This window comes from Solea solea, chromosome 8 (genome assembly GCF_958295425.1).
Source record: "Solea solea chromosome 8, fSolSol10.1, whole genome shotgun sequence".
In the NCBI taxonomy this organism is placed as follows: domain Eukaryota; kingdom Metazoa; phylum Chordata; class Actinopteri; order Pleuronectiformes; family Soleidae; genus Solea; species Solea solea.
The window spans coordinates 585,282-593,284 of record NC_081141.1 but is presented as its reverse complement, the minus strand read 5'-3'; positions in this window follow the sequence as shown (position 1 = coordinate 593,284).

The window sequence follows — 8,003 nt, the reverse complement described above, 5'->3', positions numbered from 1 at the left end:
ATAAAGGCTTATTTTAAGTCTGTTCCACATCTGGTTCTTTTCTTTGAGCACTCGTGTTAATGTCAGTGAAAATGACCTGAAAACACAGCACTTCCTGTTCCAAAGTAAAAGCATGCTATGTTTTTCATTTTCCTGATTCTCTGACACTTTACACAGCTTTATTGTGAAATATGTGCAGACAGACAGACAGACAGACAGACAGACAGTATGTATGTTTCATGATTTTTAAAGGCAAACTCTAGAAGGTTTTTTTAAGGTTTTTATCCACACTTTGGAACAATGTTTCATCTTATTTTTGGAAAATGGGAAAACACCACTCTTGTGTTTTTGAATAGACAACAAACACGCGAGGATGATGTCATAATCCCAGCACTCTCTTGCACTTGCATTGCTGTCCCTTATCTTTGTTTGTTAGGTCTGTTCACTTTATGATCACTTAACTTAACTTAACTTAACTTATGAAAATCATAGTAATGTATACTTAAAAAACCTTTTAAGAATGAAAAAAGAAAAATATCGTATTGACAAAGTGTCCTGAGTCTCACTCCACTCATCAGGAGAAATGACACCAGGACACAGTTTTCTATGTGAAGTCAAGGCGGAGTGGAGTTGCAGGGTTTGATGTCAGCAGTGAGTTAGTGACTTACTCTGGAGTGTCCTAACATCTGCACCAACACACAGCCCTCCCTCTGCAGGTCAGGTCCCTCTGTAGGTCAGGTCCCTCTGCAGGTCAGGTCCCTCTGCAGGTCAGGTCCCTCTGCTGGTCTGGTCCCTCTGCAGGTCCCTCTGCTGATTATTGAGTATTGACAGTCCAGAGACATTCCTACAGGGACAAAAGAGCAGAGCAGCAGGAGGGAGGATCTCAGTGTCATAAATGTGTCAAGGCAGCCAGAGTATGTGTAATTGGTCTCGGTGAAAGTGTCATTAGTTTGAGGAATTTTATTTCAACACAGCACTTTCATCACGGTCCCTTTAAACCCACAAATAGCGCATGTTTTTAGCTCAGTGGCTCCATTATATTCACCCCAGACATCGTCCTTGCAATTATGTTCAATCCAATGTCAACCTTCAGTTCTGGTTTTTATAGTTATTTGTTTGTCTTTTTTAAAACCTCAGATCACTTTTGCATTAAAAAACCACAAAGATAATCACTCAGATGAATATATTTCTTAATAGACCCAATAGTAGCAAATCTATATTATAAAATGGTGAATGGTGAACTGTTAAATTCTTCTCTTTTTTCTGGTTTTTTTTTTACCAATATAACCTTCAAAAATAAAGTTTTACAAATATTTTAAAACGATAAATTCATCTCTTGTCTTTCCTAAGGAAAAATCCTAAGAATATTATCAGTTTAATAATCTGTCAAGAATCTATTTAGTAAACATCTCTTATAAATGATTATTTTATATATAATTCAAAATGACATCACACTGGTGTAAATGAGTGGGTTAATGTTATGGACACATTGTTATTGTGATTTGGGTCACAGTCGTTCTCATCATCTTTAAAAGTGGGTCAGCATGTTTAGGAAACACTGATCCAAAACAATAAGTACAGTATTTGGATTTAGACCAAATAAAACACTTTTTAAAAATATGAGACATTTCAGAAAGGCAAAAAAATAACTATTAAGGATTAACATTTAAATTAAGAAAATGTAAATTAAATTTGGGGTTATTTTATAATGTTGTTATTTAGTTTTCTGTTCATTGTTAATTTGTCAGTCTATTCATGATTGTTTCAGTGTAATCATGTTTGTGTTTAAATAAATATGAGCCTGAGTTTGAATAAAATGATGACATTTGTAAACATGATTATTCCGAGACGGTGAAATGTCGATAATGTGAACGTTGACTCGTGAACACGTCTCTATCACATGTGTAACGTCTGATTTTCCATGTGTGCGGGATCACTAACACATGCACGCTGGATGGTTCAGAGTGTTCATTAATACTGAGATTTATATATTGTTTTGCAACAACAGCTGTAGCATCACTGATAGAGTGCTAACATGCGACGGCCAAGTCAAATTATTATTATGCATGCACTTAAAAATGCACCATTACAGCTGGCTGATGCTGCACAGGGCTGCGTTTGGTGCTCGCTGTAATTAATGTTACTTAAAACAACAGAGAGATCCATCTACGCTGAGGCAAATGGGAGCAATAAGCAGAATTTATTAATAAAAATCTAAAAAAATTATAATAATTTACATCAGGCACAGCTAATTTACACAGGGTTATATTTGTCTATAAAAAAGTTGAGGGAAAATGGAGAGGAGACTTCATGTTGTCACATTAACACAAGCTTTTCACTCGCAGGGCCGGACCAAGCCTTTATGAGGCCCTAGACAGAATCTGATTGTACGGCCACCACATAGGAGTAGCTGGTACTTGACTATTATTGATGCAAATGTAACACCGTACATCTCATTAATTATAGTTGTGTTATTTACACCAAAACATGGTGAAAAGAGGCCGAGTATTAATAAGCACTTTTGGTCTGATAATGAAACATCGTGAACTGGTAACTTGTATGTGCTCCACGTCCTTTTCAATATTAATATTTGCACTTTTCACTGAATGCAGTTGTTGATAAGGAACCAAATGTGAAAGAACTCTCCTCAAACATGTGATTTTAACTGTTCTTGTTTCTTAATATTGATTGTGGTTCATTTGCTCAAATGTTAAAAATGAAACATCTTGTTTTATTTGTTATTAATAACCTTCATTCATTCATTCATTCATTCATTCATTCATTCATTCATTCATTTACATTCACCTTCACTTTGAGAATCAGCCCACTGCTTTGGCATAATGTTAATTATTATAATTGGGTCCATAGTTTATCAGAAAATGGTTATTTAAAAAAAAAAAGTAGTATTAGTATTTTGACCTTACACCGTTTTGCCTGATAAAGCAGTAAAATGGACGTGTTATTGTGTATTATTATTATTATTATTATTATTGTTATAACTATTTATTCGTTTTTTTCCAACTCTAACTGTTCCATCTTTATTGTAATAACAATTATTATTATTATTATTATTATATATATAAATAATAATAAAATGTTATGTCAAGGTCAAAATATGAGAGCTTCAGTAAAATGAATAAAAAAAATCACTTTGAATTATTCTGACTTTTTAGTTAAAGAATACAAAAATAACAGCTTTGTTATTAACAGCTTGGTTTCATAATGAAAAGTGTCAGTGAATTTTCCTCAGAAACAAAAACAAAAAACCATAATATAAATGATAATAGAGATCAGATAAGAAGCTCTTTTAATTCTTGCTGTAATAAGACAGATGCTTTGCACCTTAAAGATACATTTATATATTTTTATTAAAGCCTCGATTACAAGTAACAACTCTTTTAACAACGAGCCGGGGTGAAATCTTGATTACACGCTGTCCGTCAGCCATTTTAACCTTTGACCTGCAGCAGCAGAGGAGGCAGGTTGTTAGACGGAGACTCACGGGAGCTTGAACCCGGGATAAAGTCGCACACAGCGGTGAGGAAGGAAGGAAGGTAAAAGGAGAGGAAAAAAAGAAAAGGAACATGCTGTTCACTGGTCTTTATTGATGGTGGGAGGGCGTTGTAAAGGTCTGTGGTCGTGGCCTTACCAAAGGATACTAATTTACTCCATCAAGTCTGTCGCAGTATCGACTGGGAGGAGGCTGAGCGAGCGCCGGCCTTTGTGCTGCTCTGTGAAACAGGATTACAGAGGTCAGGCAGCCACTGAAAGGATGTCCATCACTTTCTGGGGTGGGGGGGGGCTCATACAAAGGGGCGGGGCCCCACGAGACGTGATTGAGATGTTGAAGACCAGAGGGAGGGGGTTTGGGGGGGGCTGGTGAACATGCAGATTTACAGCGTGTTAATCTGGATGTTTCATGGTTAGACACCAGGGAGGCTTTGTTTTCAGCCACAAAAGATTTTCAAAGGGGACGAGGTTTTTTTCCCCGTCTTAAACGTCGTCCATCATGTCCACTTGTGGGGGACAAATTTTCAATGCTAATACTCAGGGATTCGACTCAGTGTTTGGAAAAAAGACACATTTAGATCTGAGTTAGACTGAGATTCTTACATGTGCATCTGTGTGTTGTATTTGTCTTTAAATGGACGGTTAACACTTAGTTATGAGTTTGAAATGATCACTGAATGTCCTGCGTCTTGTGATTTTAGGTTTTTATGTTTTTAGGTTTTTATTTTTTTAGGTTTTAATGTTTTTATGTTTTTAGGTTTTTATTTTTTTAGGTTTTAATGTTTTTATGTTTTTAGATTCATCCTGTCACGGTCACAACTCACGTTGTTGTATTCCTGTGCTTTGATGAGACGAGGCTCATCCACGTGACATCATCAGGCTGCACATGCACATGCAGTGAGATCATACAAGTCAACATGATGCATATATGAATATACAGTTAATGCATGTGTGTATTATATTATCTCACAGTGAAATTCACCACAGTATGACATACATGTATATATGATTATACATAGATGTAATGCATGTGTGTATTATATTATCTACATGTGTATATATGGATTTAGTTCCATTAAATGATTCTATTATTGAACGTTATTGTCTAACAACAAAACATCAGCCAGTTTAAAAACAAAAGATCAAATATAGTTTATCTAAAACTTATTCTGCTTGGAATTAAGGATTTCTCAGAAGTCAAAGGCTCAAATAATCCTTTAAATAAGACAGAAAAGGTCACATTTAATGAACATGCATTTCCACATGTTAAAGTTATAAAGATAGAAGAGACGATACAGTCTGTGCATTATGACCTTCATATTTAATGTGTAAATAATGCATTTGTGTAAAATACTAAATAAATAGTGACTGTTGGTCAGAATCAAACACATGCAAAAGAAAAAAGACAATATTGAAATAATTGAAATAATAACTTAGATCATGTGTCAGTGAGTTTGTCTGCTGCAGGTGACGTAAAGTGACCTCAGGGGTCACCGGCGTGACCTCTGGGGTCACCTTCAGTCAGTTTAACAATATCAGTGTCGTGTGAATATTAATAGACACGTGTGCTCAGGTGTTTCACCTGTACCATACAGTAGATTTGTACTTTAAATCATTATTTCTACACTTCAAATGTGTGACATAAACACAGAATTGACCATTTATTACTGTGGGTTACGTGTTTCCTGACAGACGCTGAATAAAACTTTTACAAAAACAACAAAACTGTAATATTTTCTCTCGTTAAAGCCAAATGTGATGTGATCTTCTCGTACTGATTCAAACTGAAAATATGAAATAATGTGAGGAGGTGAAATTGGACCCTGAGCTCTCCGTGGACGTCGTGTCCCCTTCATGACAGCTGCCCACGCGCCGCTCGTCACAGCGCTGTACAAACACGTCCAGCCTTGGGACACTGGGAACCTCCAAAACCACATGAAACCCTAGAGCCGGCCTGTGAACAGACCACAGACCATCATACACATGACTTCCTTTGTGGAAACAAGCCCTTTTCTCTCTCTCTCTCTCTCTCTCTCTCCCTTTTCTCTCTCTCTCTCTCTCTCTCTCCCTCTCTCTCTCTCTCTCTCTCTCTCTCTCCCTCTCTCTCTCTCTCTCTCCATTGAGCAAACAGCCAATTAGCTGCTACGGAGGCCGACTGCGAGGACGTGTGCGTGTGCGTGTGTGTGTGTGTGTGAGTGTCTGCAGCCTCTTGCATGTATAGGTGGGACATCTGCTGAGGGTTAGTGTCTGTGGATAAGTACCAGTGGAACACAAGCCCGTCACCTTTTCAACCTGATCACATAGGTATTTAGGTCGCGGGCCGGCCGCTGTCTGTGTTTGTTTTCTTTGGCGAGCAGGTGTTTTATAATCATTAGCGACTCCATTACGACCCCGACGCTGAGTAGAAGACAAACAGCGTACATCTACTCTCAATGGAACCATCTGGTGGCAAGGAGGAAAAATGGTGTTTGCCAATGGTCACATAATTGTGTTTGAGAGGAGGAGACGGGCTGAGCTCAAGTGCTGTGGCTTTTATAGAATGTTTCAAATGTCTTTGTCTGTTTGTGTTCCTCTGTTTACAGCCTTCCTTCACTAAACCGCACGCTTTTTTTATTTTACAAGAAATGTTTTTGTGCCAGACGCTCAATAAATTCCATGTTCACAGAGCTGCAGGCGTCACACACACACACACACACACACACACTCTGCCCTTAATTCATAAGACTGTTTCCATTAAATCTTTAAGGGTTTTTTTTTCTCTTTTAATGTTTTGTTCACAATTACACGTGAATGTTTTATTCATGCGTCGCTTTTATTTCTGGCAGTTTTCTCTAATCTGTCGCCGCACAAATGAACAAATATGGATGTGTTAAACAAAGCAAAGGCCAGCGTCTTTGCTGCAGTGATTCTCTCTGTTTTTATCATTTTTGCATTTTGTACAAATACATAACAACTATGCATATCACACACATCTCCAAGGCCAAATCCAAGTAATGCTTTTCCAGCACATTCTATACTATATATTTAATATAATATAATATAATATAATATCATATCATATCATATCATATCATATAAATATCAGACTGATCTTTGTCTTTGAGTGAAAACTCAAACGGAAACTGTTGAATGAGTCCTGAATAAAAAAATGTATTTATCAGGGAAACAACGTAGATTTATTTACCTTCTCTTTTTCATTATTATTTGTGAATATTACATAAACATACAAGAACAATAGTATATGGTAAATAAAGGAAGAACATTTTATCAAACTATAACAAGTCAAGGTTACAAACATCATAAAGAAGAACACAAGAATAATGAAGTGAGGATATATGTAATAATAATCAGTGTAAAAACATATGTCTACATGCAACAGTGTCCTTACTTTACTTTGACATCAAATATAGAAACATCTACATCTGTTTACCTTCTAAAATGAATTCTACATTTTTTTTTCTCTTTTCTCTGAATCTTGTTTGTGAGAGAAATGAAAAGAGATTTTAAAAATGTCCTTTGGTCACAGTCTTTGTGCTCATGACCTCATTATGTCTAATAGTGGGACTCAGGGTCAGCATCTGTACTTGTCTGTGTGTGTGTGTGCGTTGTTGTTGTTGTTGTTTGTTTGTGTTGCTTGTATCTGCCCCTCCGCTGCCTCTCGGGGGGGGGGGACGGTGCTGCTGTCTGTGGCCTGATAATGAATCCAAACAGAACGCAGCACCCACTACACATAATTATGCCACCCATGCTAATTACTGTGTGAGTTATTAACGACTCATTAAACAATTACGGTCGCCGTCAATGATATGCTAATGAACTTCACGCTGAACACGTGTAAAAAGTAACACACACACACACACACACACACACACAGCTAAGTTGTTATAATGAGCTGTTTTCAGCTGTTTTTAATCTGTTAATTCCAGCATCCACACGCAGGTGACCGATATTTAGATATTAGTTTAGTTTGATAAAGTTATCAGGGATTCAAATAGTTTATTCATAACATTTTTGATTCTCAGTATTTTGTAGGACTTTGTTTAGCTTTGTTAAATGTTGATGACTGATGACGGACCAGAATGCACCTGGGCGGGTCGATGTCTTTTTACTTTACTTTAAAAAAAACAAAATCTAATCCAAAACAAAGTCAACTTCATTTAAATAGGGAAGATAGTGAAGCTGTAGTGAACATATATATATATACATATGTATATATATATATATATATATATATAACGTATATAAAGAGGAACTTTACACAAAACACTTGACTTTATGAAGACACTGATGTTTTAGTTCAGTGATAATGAGAAAATAATTGACAGATTAACGAGTTAATGATGAGATAAAATAATCCTTCATTAGTCACAGTGGAGACATTTATGATAGATGTGGATGTGATAGAAAATGCAACATTGAAACATGAATAATATATAGAAATAGCAGCAGCTGTGTGTGTGTGACAGTGTTGTTTTATATGCTCTATAAGAAGCTGGCACACTGAACTATCTCAT